Source organism: Ovis canadensis, chromosome 17 (assembly GCF_042477335.2).
Source record: "Ovis canadensis isolate MfBH-ARS-UI-01 breed Bighorn chromosome 17, ARS-UI_OviCan_v2, whole genome shotgun sequence".
NCBI classification, from domain to species: domain Eukaryota; kingdom Metazoa; phylum Chordata; class Mammalia; order Artiodactyla; family Bovidae; genus Ovis; species Ovis canadensis.
In genome coordinates this window covers 25,465,142-25,479,771 of record NC_091261.1, presented here as the reverse complement: position 1 = coordinate 25,479,771, position 14,630 = coordinate 25,465,142, and the positions used below count along the sequence as shown (strand labels likewise).

At 38.1% G+C, this 14,630-nt stretch overlaps 1 protein-coding gene across 5 annotated transcripts in view; it reads right to left on the bottom strand.

Annotated features, from left to right (window-relative positions):
• INPP4B (inositol polyphosphate-4-phosphatase type II B) overlaps positions 1–14,630 on the bottom strand; it is an 883,288-nt gene that overhangs the window by 704,752 nt on the left and 163,906 nt on the right. For all 5 annotated transcript variants that reach the window (XM_069556830.1, XM_069556833.1, XM_069556829.1 and 2 more), the window contains one exon: positions 13,565–13,627. The gene's annotated coding sequence lies outside the window, so the exon portion shown is untranslated. The remainder of the gene's footprint in view (positions 1–13,564; positions 13,628–14,630) is intronic.

The window sequence follows — 14,630 nt, the reverse complement described above, 5'->3', positions numbered from 1 at the left end:
ATGCAGATGATAACACACTTATGGCAGAAAGCAAAGAGGAACTAAAGAGCCTCTTGATGAAAGTGAAAGAGGAGAGTGAAAAAGCTGACTTAAAATTCAACATTCAAAAACTGAATATCATGGCATCCAGTCCCTTCACTTCATGGCAAATAGATGGGGAAACAGTGGAAACTGTGACAGACTTTATTTTGGGGGGCTCCAAAATCACTGCAGATGGTGATTGCAGCCATGAAATTAAACGACATTTGCTCCTTAGAAGAAAAGCTATGACCAACCTAGACAGCATATTAAGAATCAGAGACATTACTTTGCCAACCAAGATCCATCTAGTCAAAGCTATGGTTTTTCCAGTGGTCAAGCATGGATGTAAGAGTTGGATCATAAAGAACACTGAGCACCAAAGCACTGATGCTTTTGAACTGTGGTGTTGAAGAAGACTCCTGAGAGTCCCTTGGACTGCCAAGGAGATCCAACCAGTCCATTCTGAATGAGATCAGTCCTGAATATTCACTGGAAGGACTCATGTTAAAGCTGAAACTCCAATACTTTGGCCACCTGATGTGAAGAACTGACTCACTGGAAAAGACCCTGATGCTGGGAAAAACTGAAGGCAGGAGAAGAAGGGAATAACAGAGGATGAAATGGTTGGATGGCATCACCGACTCAATGGACATGAGTTTGAGCAAGCTCTGTGAGATGGTGAAGGACAGGGACACCTGGTGTACTGTAGTCCATGGGGTCGCAAAGAGTCGGACACGACTGAGCGACTGAACAACAACAATAACTAGGAAGCCATTAAAATGTATTGAGAGAAGGAATGACTATCATCAGCCACGTATTCTTCTTTTGAGGGTAGGTATGCCTCAGTACATACGGCTCTGTAGCTCTCCTACACTAGTCTATGCACTATCCTGTGTATAATACAATTTTTAATAGGGCTTTTCACCATCAAGCAAAAAATAAGAGACATATATAGGAGACTGTCTGAAATTCACAACCAGGGTTTCATCTTGTATTGACAATGTTCCTGCTGGTTTAACCCTATAAGATGCAGATAGCTTCACACTGGACTGATTGAACAGATAATAAAATGTCCTAGAAATGCTACTTTGGGGTCCTTCTTTTTTATTTGCTTCATCAGACATACAATCAATTCTGGTAGCCTAAAGGATGGTAAAGATAGTTCATTTCCCTTCCTTTATTTCCCAACAATAGCCCTTAATTGCATAATGAAAGGAGAAAAATTATTAATAAAAATTTCCCTTGAATTAAAACCAAACCATAACTTTAGCTTTGTTGTTATTGCTGAATTTATTTCTATAGCATTTTAAAATATATTTACCCCTGTAAAAACACTAACTAACCCACTAAGAATTTCTACCTAATAATAAATAACTACATCTTCCTTCCATTAGGGAAACAAAAAAAAAAGTCAATTTAATCAACTTAATATTCTCTCTACTCTTCTAATTTTTCCAATTTAATTTCCACAAGCTCACAATAATTCACTTAGGCATTACTATTATCCCCAGTGAACAAATGAGAATTTGAGGCATAACAGACAAGAAAGCTTGTTCAAGATCACTCAGATATCAGGTAGAAGCATTGTGATTTGACTCTAGAACCTGAGGCATAGAGGGAGATGTAGATTATCAGATAGAGGAGATAATATCTTGAGAAATGTGATTGACTAAGGGAAAGGTAAGAGCTATTCCTGGGCTTTGGGCTTGGGCGACTAGGTAAACAATGGTTCTTCCAATGGTCTACAGGAGGAAGAGGTTTAGAGTACAAGTTTGTAAGATCAATTTTTGATATAAGTTCGAAAGTAGGAATGTATTTTGAAGCTTAAAATGAGTGCCCTCGGCTGGAGATACAAATGTGGAACTTGAAAGCTGCAGAAACCAAAATCCTAGAGGGTAATCAGTTCACCCAAGAAGAAGTCACTACATTTGGTAAAGAGAAGAAGAAGAAAGAAAGGAAAAAAAAAAAAAAAAACTAGCTATCTGGGAAAGAGGAGTTTTACTGGAATGAGAGATTGAATGAAAGTTTATTCCAGATGAAACAGTGAATGGTTAGTGAGAAAGCGAAAAGAGCGATAGGATCTACTATTCTGAGAAACGGTTATTTGGCAAGGGGAAGGAAGTGACTGAACACTATCTGGAAGTCGCAGGGGCTAGTAAAATTTTCTTCACAAATCATCTACCTTTTGATGCCTTCTAAAATTGACCTTCCTAGAAACAAAGCTCTGAAAGCCTTACGGCCCAGAAAAGACGTTGCTGACCATCATCTGACTCCCCAGGGAGCCTCCTGAAATAGCCCTCTTTAGCAAACACTTCGCGCTTCCCAGGTGGTGCTAGTGGTAAAGAATATTCTTGCCAATGCCAGAGACACAAGAGACTCGGGTTTGATCCCTGGGTCAGGAAGATCTGGAGGAGGAAATTCACTCCAGTATTTCTTACCTGGGAAATCCTATAGACAGAGGAGCCTGGTGGGCTACTCCACGGAGTCACAAAGAGTCAGACACAATTGAGCACATGTGTGCGCGTGCACACACACACACAGTCAGTATGGATGGATGTCAATGGCAACAGTGTTACTCATACACAGTAACTCTTGTGTTCTAAAGCAAGCCCTCTTAGGAATCCATGGTTTCTTCTAAAGCAACATTTCACAAAGTGTGCTTCCTTGACACCTAGCCTCTGGGCGGAATGAGTATTACACAAAAGTACACTAAAGTAGAAAAGGTTCCATGGTCCACTAACTCGAGGAAACGCTGGGTTAAACAAAGTTAAACAGGTTTGTCTACAGCAGGATTTTCAGAGACTAATATTCTGTGTGTCATCAAACTACAGGAAGGAGACATAAAATTCAGCATTTTCCAAAATTACCTGATCATAGAACCTTTTTAAAGTGTTATCACATGGATCAGAAATTTAAGAAGATGTTTTCCCATAGGATCAATGCTGCTGCTGCTGCTGCTAAGTCACTTCAGTCGTGTCCGACTCTGTGCGACCCCATGGACGGCAGCCCTCCAGGCTCCCCCGTCCCTGGGATTCTCCAGGCAAGAACATTGGAGTGGGTTGCCATTTCCCTCTCCAATGCATGAAAGTGAAAAGTGAAGCTAGTGGAGGTTATTTCAGGCAATGTGACAGACTGATCAGAGATCAAAATCAACACCATTTTAATTGTACTAAGTACTATCCCATTAAGCAGCCATGTTTACTTCAGTCCACCCGTTTCAGCACTCTGCTCACACGATGACATCAGTTCAGTCACAGTCCCTTCTATACTGGGAATAGAACCTTGCTTGAAAGTTGAAGCATTTGCTTTCCCTTCTGATGAACTAAATTCTATGAACTCTGTAATAAAACTAGGATTAGGGCATAGGGTACATTTCATTTCATAGTCCTGTGTGACTGACTACATGAGATAGAGCTGATGAATAAACTTGTTGATTGTTGCTATTATTTCCCTGCTTCTATTTTTTTTTTCTTTTATAGCTTGCAAGCTCCGTTGTTACCAGGAAAATCAATAAACAAGCTTTCAAGAAAAATTACACCTAGGGAGAAGAAAGGCCCTTTTGCCTGGAAGTTATTCTTTTTCTTTTCTAAGGCAGTAATACCCACTTCACAACCAGAGTTCACTTTCAAGTCAACAGAAGCCCTGTGTGCTCAATGAGGACTCTCTGCTGGGAGAACATAGCCCACAAGTATTTTCAGAGCTGTATCTTCTGTTACTAGGATAACTTCTGTGAATTGAATTGTTCTGAAAGTCAGGCAGGACTAAAGAAAGAAAACTAATGGAGCCAAGAAAATAAACCAATATCCACACATCTAGGGCCTAGAAAAGAATGCAGGACAGGCTACAAAAGGCAGACTTTTTCTGTGAATGTAAATGAAACACAACCCTGTTAACTAGAGCAGAAGCTCTCATGTCTGACCAACTAGAGCAGCACCACTCAAAAGAACGCAGTAAGATGATGGAAATGTTCTACAACTCTGCACCGTTCAGTATGTTAGCCAGGAACATGAGAGAACTCAGCCAAGATCAGCAAAAACCCACAGCTGCCTGTCCAGCAGAGAACATGAGCAATCCCAGCTGAGACCATGGTAAACCACCCATATCATCTGCATATCCGTGCCAATAAGTCTTGCTCATTAAGTGTTTGTTCCACAGTAATAATGACAAAACTCACACAGAGATAACAGTATACCCTAATGCTTCATATTGTGTTTAGAATAGTGCCTGACATCAAATAAGCAGTCGATAAATATTTGTTGTTACTATTATCCATAATTTCCCGGCATTCCCAGAATGGGTTTCCCAGATGCCAGAAGAAAATGTGATGTCTACCATAAGTTTCGTGAGAGTTACAGAGAATGCTGATCTATCACATTTTTAGCCATTTTAATAAATTAGAAAGAAAATTATCAAAAGTTAAGTATATTATAGTAATGGAAAGTTATTTATTTCCATCACAGTAAAAGGATAATCCATGATCTTCTAAAGCCCTTCACACAGCCTGTGCTGATATATCTGACGTATGCCCAGCTAGCATATCACCAATCAGATCAAACATCAAACTTCTTCCATGAAAAATGACAGTAATAATTCTGTTGCAGGACTAATTGTTGACGTTATGACATTTACATCAGGTCAAAAGGTAGGATGAGAAATGTTATCTGTCCTAGTATTTTCAGACATAATACTTCTAGGTCTGATGCTACTTTCAACTGTGGATTTTAAAAGAATAAATGCATTCGCTCCAAGAAAACATTATTATACACTCTTTTTTTTTTTTTTTTTACAAAAGCTGGAGAAACACATGACTGTGAGGTTCACCCCTCTGACCGGTGTGTGTGTATGGATGGCGTGTGGGTGGGCGGTGCGGGAGCTCTTTCATGGCTACTCTCTGTCTGCCATGGTAAGTCATTCATTCATTTAAACAGCTTCAAGCAAAACTCCATCTCAGGCTGTAACTTCTCTTCTGACCTCAACACATTTCCGTTCCTAATTGATTTTTGCACTTGGATGTTCTGCTGTCTCCTTGTTTTCAATTAAATGTGGATTCATCGCCTCCCTGGACATCACGCATCAAACGTGTGTATGGTATTATGTGATCACTCAAGGTAAGTAAATCTCCTGATTCAGTTCTTTGTACATAACAAAAGCAGGAGTGAAAGATAACCTTGTTATCATTCTTGTTCTCCATTTTGGGTTTTTTTTTGGGGGGGGGGGGCATGCTGCATGGCATATGGGATCCTAGTTCCCTGACCAGGGTTCAAACTCATACCCCTGCATCAGAAGTGTAGAGTCCTAACCACTGGATTGCCAGGGAAGTCCTTCCAATTGTGTCTTCATAATAACCCTTGGTCTGGCTATGGCAAGTATTATTATCTTACTTTTTGATGAGGAGAATAATATACCAAGTTGTACAGATCATCAAATATAAAAATACTGACAGGTGGGCAGGCAAAACTGCAAATATATGCCAATGAGATTAATAATCACTGTATGAAGAATGATAAGTGCTCAGACTAAGTTTTATGGAAGCAAATTTTGAGACTGACTGGATAGAGTTGATATATAGTAGCTAATATATATTAGCACTTACTATGTGTCAGTTGTTATTATAAGTTAATATTAATATGCTAAGTTAATATTAACATTAACTCAATCATTTAAGTATTCTTTCATAGTTTTGTAGAAGAAACCAATATGAGATCTCCCATGGGGTAAACAGCCTGCATTAGGTCAGGCAGCAACAAGCTAATAAATCACCTATCTGGGATTTGAATGCAAACCAAACCAACTAGCTCCTGAGAAGTGTCCCTACTACATTCTTCTCTCTGAAATTAGTAAGAAGTTGGGAGAGGAGAAAAATGTAAGAGCAAATGCAAGGTCATCCAGGTAGAAATAAGTTAATCATACGCAGGCCTGGGTTCAAGCAGGTTGCATGGGCTAGGAGACCACACCTGGAAGAGGAATCGGATGGAAAGGAGGTTGGAAGAATCTGGGATGCACCAGCCGCGAAGTGGTCCTTCTTTTGTTTTTAAACAGCTTTACTCTGCATTTATTTCTTGGCTTCACAGAGTGGTGGCGTGCAAGACCTCAGTTCCTCACCCAAGGATTGAGCCCATACTCCTGGCACTCGGAGCACGGAGTCTTAACCACTGGACTGCCAGGGAAGTCCTCAAGTGGTCTTTGTCAGGCTGAGTTGTCTGGGTTTCTGGAACCGCCCCAAGGGAACCTGATCTTCTGTCTGCTTTAACTTGATCTGTGACAATGTGCAGGCAAATGAACATGCTATGGAGAAACGCACCAGCGGCGCTGGAAGAGGAGGGGTTAGTTTCTTAATCTGGAGCTGTAACAGTCTGCGTGAAACTGTCAGCGTCTCTACCTCAAAAGACTACATCTGAGTCACTGAACTATTCCCAAAGGTGAAGAAAGGGACATACTGCAGACAGACGCCCCAGTCTCACGCCAGCCCTGACTCCCTGATGGAGGGGTAGGTACTGCAAGTGCAGAAGGTACCATAATGGTGTGCTTCCGCACCAGTTCAATGCTGAGAGTGCTTTAACTGAACGTCTGGCTAATGACATCACTGCACCTACTCCATGTGAAGAAACTACATGGGTCAAGCAACAGCAGCATGAGATCATATGTTTGCCCTATCGCCTACAAGCATAACTAAAGAGTAACAACCACACGCTTGGGGGAAAATCTTGGTTAAGTCTGTTTCACGGGTAGTTCTAAAACAGGAATGCAAAAAACAGGAAACTTGCTGATAATCTCTTAAACCAATAATTCTCAAATATAACAACTTCATTATGAAAGGAATTATTTCCTTAGCCTATGGACTAGCTGAATTAGCCCCCTCATTGAACCAACTAAAGCAATTTTTTAAATCTGAGAAGTGATAAGGGTATACCATTTACATTAGTATTTTCTTTGGTAAAACTGGCTTCCGGAAAGGAAACGTTTCACAGTTCTCTTTTCCAACTTTTGCTAAGGTGTTTTTTAAAATGTTCTGAAAGCAGGATTTTTCCAAAACAGTTGTTCCAAATGGGAACAACTCTACCTTTTTCATAATCATTTAAAAATCTGCTTCATGCTTGGTCAACTCATAGCCAATCACCTAAGACTGAATTTCAACTGATAACTAAAATTTAATAGATTAGTCTGAATCTTCCTGGTAATGTGAATCTGATTTCACCAAATAATAGCTGCATTATTTAAAATAATGAATATGTAATAGTATCTATTGAACACTGGCCCATACTATAATTTATAATTAATGGCTGGAAAAAAAGAATATTTTTGATACTGTAAACTGCTATCTTAAGGATTCAACAATCACATCTATTATAATTCATGAAAAATAGCATATAGCATTCTTTTCATATTTCTAGACTGTCTTCTTTGTCAACTGGTGAGCAAACACCCATAATATTCTTTCAGTTCAGTTCAGTCGCTCAGTCATGTCCGACTCTTTCCGACTGAACTGAACTGAACTGAAAGAGTATTATGGGTGTTTGGCATCTATCAAAATGTTCTGAGTATCTAGCAATAAAAGAGCACAGATCCAGGAAAGTTTAGACATTACCAAGGAAACAGTGCACAGATGTGGATGCTGAAAAATTAATACCACACCATCTTCTGACAGGTTGTAGCTCCAAAAATGCTTCTACAAAAACAGAATGCAACATGCCAGAGCACAAATACCCATGCCATCACAGCATAAATGAGTCATAAGGCATTAAAACAGAAACTTCCAGCTCCGGCATCAGGTCCAATTTCTGACAAGCTCCTCGGCCTCGCACATGTTTCTTCACGCCATCTTGTTAGTTGAGAGAATACTGGAAGCAAAAGTACCAGAAAAATGGTACTGGTGAACCTATTTGCAGGGCAGGAATAGAGACGTAGATGCAGAGACTGAACTCACAGACAGAGTGGGGTAAAGGAAAGGGTGGGGTGAACTGCGAGAATAGCTGACATATATCATGTGTAAAACAGATAACTAGTGGGAAGCTGCTGTATAGCACAGGGAACTCAGCCTGGTGCTTTCTGACGACCTAGAGGGCTGGGATCAGGGGGAGAGGGGGGCTCAAAGGGAGGGGGTGTGTGTGTATCTGCTTCATGTTGTTGTACAGCAGAAACCAATACAACATTGTAAAGCAATTATCTTCCAATTAAAAATACATTTAAAAAAGTAACCTGTCACATGTGAACAAAAACCAGTCGAAAAATAATGTCTAAATATTATATAATATTTGACCTTCCTCATATCTCAAAATATTTTTTAAACTTGCAAAATGAATATTTACTATTCTCAGATAAGATGTTCTAATCAGGTACCAATTTTGTTATAATTTAAGGCCACAGGAACCCTAGGAGGTTGCTGCTGACATCTAGTGGCATAATTTTTAAATGCTTTAAAAACATACATCCGGAGAAAGAAAGGTTCAAACATACTCATATATGAAAAAGAAAAAACAAAAAAGAGAAAATGTTAGTTGCTCAGTGGTGTTCGACTGCAACACCGTGGACTGCAGCCCACCAGACTCCTCTGCCCATGGAATTCTCCAGGCAAGAATACTGGAGTGGATTTCCAATCCAGTCATCAATTCAGTGAACACAGTAGATAAATATTAAGTTGACTGAGGTGGCAAATTATAACTTTTTTTCCCAACTGATTTTGACGTAAGATATGCAATAGGTAGTGTCCTTATAATCACTGTTTTGCCCTTAGGCAAAATTGCCTTCATTGAGTAGCTTGGGTTCGAGTTTTCTCCAACGGCATGTGCAAAGTGGCACAGAGCCAATAGGTAATTGAATTGGACAACCTCTGAATTAGGCAACCTCCCTTTGATGAGGGAAATGTATTTTGATAGTTGAAAATTATTTGCTTTATAAATTAGAATATTTGATTTTATATTTTATTCACATTGAAAAGATACCACAGAGGAAGAGAAAGCTCTTAAATTAGTCCTAATTGATATAAAACATTGCTAAATTATAATCCTCATAGTACAAAGGAATGTTTTAGCTGTTTTTTAATTGGAGGATAATTGCTTTACAATGTTATGTTAGTTTCTGCTGTACAACAACATGAATCAGCTATGCATATACCCCTACCTCTTGAACCTCCTTTTTAAATATTCCTTCAATGGGTATCTTAGAGATGTGAGGACTTCACTCATTCAAAGCCTGTCTGCATCACTCACAAGTGGGAGTAAAAGTGGGTAACATAAGAACCTTCTTTCACAATCACACCAAAGGAAAAGAAAGTCCCATGTCAGCGTGTACCTTTACACAGAATAAAAAAGTCGTATAATGTACATATACATACATGCATAAATACATGCACACAAGGGAGCTATTATATAGCAATATTCATAAATCAGTGATAGTATGACAGATAGTGTATCTAGGTTACCTGACAGAGTAAATATGGGTTAAGGAAGAGAAACAGTTGTAGCATGATGAGGAATTCAGAAGGCTCCATAAAGAGCAGTGTTAAGATTACGCGGGCTTTGGAATAAGGAAGAAAGAAACTGGACATTTCAAATGGAGTTTCCAGCATAAGGAAAGACAAGAATGCTTAGGGTATATAGTGGAGGAAGAGAGAAACGATCATGGTAGAAACGTAGGTGGGGAAAAATGCAAGAATGTGAACATTAGTAGAAGACAATTCTGTGGCTTCTATAGGGCTTCCCTGGTGTCTCAGCAGTAAAGTATCCACCTGCCAATGCAGGAGACATGGGTTTGATCACTGAGTTGGGAAGATTCCTCAGAGAAGGAAATGGCAACCCACTCCAGTATTCTTGCCTGGAGAATCCCATGGACAGAGGAGCCTGGTGGGCTTCAGTCCACGGGGTCGCAAAGAGTCGGACATGACTCAGCAACTAAACAGTAACAACTAAAGGCTTCTATATGACTATTCCATTAACACTATACATGGGAGTTTTCTTTCGTTTAAAAAAGATAGAGTATCTACTGAATCTAATTCTCAGAAGAGTAAAGAGTACCAAGAACTTCAGCAAATAACAAAACTCATTTTTAAGAAAAAGCAAATTCATAGAAATTATCATCTCTTCCTTATGTAAATTCACCTTTCAGAATTACATTTTAATCACTTCTCCATGAAGGTGTTCAATGATTTATTCTTTGACTTTCAGTTTAAATTATCTTTGGGAGATGACTGTCTGATGTTATAGTTCTATTTCTGTAAAGCACTGTGTCTACTGTCCATCCATTAGTCAAAGCATCACGACAATTACATGACCACTTTCATCACACATGTAGAAGTATTTTGAACTCTCATTGTGATTTCATGGCCTTTAAGTGATTGATCAACCTGCACATCTGATGCTTTACTTGCCATTGTTACTTAACAGTAGTTTGCAATAAATAATATAAAATATAATTGTAGTCAGCTGTTAAAATATCAAAAGAATTCTATCCTTTAAAAAATGTCAATATATATCTACAGAATGTTCTATTCTAGAGCCAATAATAATAGACCACAATGAAACCAATCTCAAAGCAATATATTTATCACTTATCTCTTAGTGCCCTAGAGCATAAATAATGCTGTACACTAGCCTTCTGATGGTTTATTTTTGATTTTCAAAAAATGCATTTATATTAAGCCAAGATTTCAACCTATTTATAGACAATAGAGTACATCAAAAAATTGCTGAGTCCTTACTATCCCATTTCACTTTCCCATAGGGAAGTTAAATGCATATGAGACTAACATTTAATATTCCTACATAATATAAATAAATTATAAGCATCAAATTTTCCTAACTGAAACTCAGTCTATTTCGAGGACCTGTTTAAAATAGAACAGAATAACAGGCTTTATTTTTGTGCATAATCTTACTAGGTACAGAGAAGGGTATTTTAATCTGACTAGGCAAAGTTGCCTCTATTTGGGAATTAAGAACATTGTAATCAACAGACATCGGAGACTTTACATAATAAAACACTACATGAAAAGTTATTATTAAACCCTTTTTTAAAAAGTCAAATGTAGAACTTTCAGGTATCTGCACACACAAAAGTGCCTGCTAGCACAATAGATTGCTCTCCAAGCCCCATTGCCAGAGTTAATGGTACTCAAAATGAGTGTGTTAGTCATCACGCGCAACTGAGAAAAGCTGAATGGTCCCATTTGTCCAAAAATAACAGCTTTACTAATATGCCTTGAACTTCTACTATTTAAAGATTGAAATTGAGATGCATATATCCCATTTAAGATAATAAAGACAGAGCATCACAACATCACCACTCTTTGCCTTATTAACAGGATTTTTTTTATAAAGTTGCAAACACCCCTATTTCAATGGGCCCAAAGGACCAACCTAGTGAGGCAATGACATGAACACCGTTTCTCCCACCCCAGTTTCTCCTTCACACCCCACTCCCAACCTCCACACAAACACCAGTATTCTATAGCATCATCTCTTTGGGAGCATTATCAGAGCAAAGCACTTGGATGGCCAACATACAGAACAGGTCCAGTTTTATTTGCATGTTGGGAAGAAGCAAATTTTGTTACCCCAGATACACAATGCTGGACATTCTGTCACATTAATGGGAATTTCCCTCCTTTGCCTCACCTCTTTCTTTATTACATTCAGTTTGAAGTAAGTTTATCCCTATCTTAAATAAATGAAATAAAAGTCTAATAAGATCGAATGTATTAGTATATACATACCTCTAGAAAAAAGAAACATTTCACATGAACGCATCCTGGGTAGTCAGCACATCCTCTCTTCACCCTTATTTCATTTTAAAGGGCATGGACCCTTGACCCTCTTCATTATCTCCAACTCAGTGTGTTTCCTTCTCTGACTTTACTGGGTCATCTTCCATCAATGCCCTCTCAATCAGCAGTTTTCTACCATCCATATCCCTATGCTTATATCACAGCGCTCAGCTTCAACCACTTCTATATACTGTCTAGGTATCGGTTTTTATTATAATGCTCTTCTTGAGGAGTCATAGTTAATATTTTTGATAAAGCAAACCTTCAACTGATTTCATTAGCCATTAAAAAATTCCTTACAGTTTGATTTAACATTTTAGTATAGAGTGCCTACAATCGCAAATCCCCATTAGAGGAGAGAAGTTACTTCCTTAAAGAGTTTATGGCTCCCTTGAAGCATTAACTAAAGCCAGAAATAAATAGAAACACCCCAGTTTGTAATTCAAACTAGCAATTTATTTTTGCTCCACTGCAAATTAAAGTTCAGAGCCTAGTTTTCTGCTGATGTCCATTTAATTCAAAGGCTTTCTTTGTTTCAGCACTCATTTTTTTTTTTTTAGGAATTCATCAATTTCTCAAAAACAGAACCCAATTGGCTCCAATTATTATGCAGCCTATTATACATTTCAACAAATCCAGTATATGTGTTCATATATGTAAAGTGACATCATAGCTTCAGTCATATAAGTAGATAATATTGATAGATGGCTTTAGTTCCCATCATAAGTCTAACCTTCTAGAAACTTTATAGTAAGAACTCTTTTGAGACAGCAGCTTTATTCATGAAACATACATTTTATATCTGCATCTGTGCTCAGCTTTGTTTACACGTATATGTCATTAGAATATTTGCATGAGCGTTCACATTCTAGGGCCCACGTATGTAAATAAATCACACTCAGTTGGAAAATTTAGCAACTAAACGTGCAATCTGTTGAGTATAATCAGGCATGCTATTCAACAACTGTATGCTATAATTCAGTCTTTCCAAAGAAAATATATGCTTGGCGTAAGAGTGTCTCCATCAAACTTGGTGAAGTTGTTCCAGGAATTTGTACAAAATCTTTTTGCCTATTCAAGAAACAATATATAAAACCACCTGACTAATGCTTAAATAAAAAGAAAATCTTATAAAAATTTACCAATTCTCTCATTGTCTATTATTTGTAAATATGCCACACTAATTGGAGTTATTTCCAGAGTACAACAGCAGTCCCCAACCTCTTGGGCACCAGGGACCAAAGATTTTACGGAAGACAAAATTTTTCCCATGGATGGGGGGAGTGGTTTTGGGATGATTCGAGTACATTGTATTTATTGTGCTCCTATGAGAATCTAATGCGGGCGCTCATCTGACAGGAAGTAGAGCTCAGGAAGTAACGTGAGTGATAGGGAGCAACTTTGCTAATTAGCCCACCACTTACCTCCTGCTGCGCAGCCTGAAAAGGCCATAGACCAGTATCTGTCCATGGCCCAGGGTTTGGGAACCCCTGGAATACAATCTTCTAGTCAAGATCCGATTCACCCATTTAAACAAATGCAAGTGTAGTGTCAGAAAATTAATCATTATCCACAGTGCTTTAAGCTAATATATATTTTAAAATTTACCATCTACTTCAATATGACGATCATCAAAAACCATTCCTTCTACTTTTCAGATAATGATTTACTCTTCAGATTGCTTATCCAATAGCTAAAACTAGGAATCAAGAAAAAACCAACTAGTTGAATGCATCGGAGTCAAACAGACTGAAAAAATATATAACAGTTTAAAATAAGCATTACCTTGGTCTGATTTTTCATGAAGTATAGCAAATCTCTTGCCAGGCAACACCATTTCTTTGGGTTCTGTGGGCAAAAAGAAAAGAGATTAATAAAAACAACCTTTCTTTTCACTCTATAAATGCTTAAAGAAGATTTATTAGTAATAAAGGTCAGAGAAGAAAATCATTTAACAAAATATTCAGCTCCATTCAGCAGCTGCCTTGGGAACCACTTGCTTTAAATGCCAAATAATTTCCCCAAAGGTCCCCTCTCCCCTGCAGCTGAGAGCATGGGTGACTGCTGCAGATCCTCAGCCCTGTTTTCTTTGCCTCTCTCTCTTTTCTCACATGGGAACAAGACCAGCACTCCAGCAAGGAAAAGCAATAGCTTCAATCATTTCAAAAGATAAGATGCAATCCATGTTGAGACAGAACATTTACTTGGAATGTAACACACTGAAATGGAATTTGCAATTATCTAAACTTAGTTTCCTCCCTTCCCTAGTGAGGAGGGCTTTTAAAATGTTCACACAAGTTTGGGTATTTTCCTATTATGCCTTTCCACAAAAATGATAAAATGAGATATTGTTGGGATGACTCAGTAAATAATTGTAGATTGCCCTCCTTATGAGCCGCAATTTCAGGGTTTTTCTATGCTGCTCCGAGAAGGAAAGTACTTGATAGGAGTCAAAAGTTATGAAAATATATCTTATTCCCTCCCTTACCATATAACCATCTTGAGGAGTGTCCCATAAAAGATTTTATTGCATCATTATCTGAATGTTCAGATTGCAGGATAAGAAATTCAAGTCTGAGCAATAGTTCTCCAAAAAGAACTGTCACATAGATAGGTAAGAATTTTAAAATCTCCTCTTAAGAAAGTTATTTGAAGAAATATTAGCAGTTAAAAGCAATGTTGATTAATTGACTGTAACAGTCATTAGAAGAACAATCATATAATTGCAATCACCACATCTTACTAGGTATGTGAACTTAGGGAAGGGAATGAAACTCTAGAAACCTACTTTTCTCATCTGTAATATCAGAATGGTAATTCTTCCTACTTCATACAATTGATAACATAAATA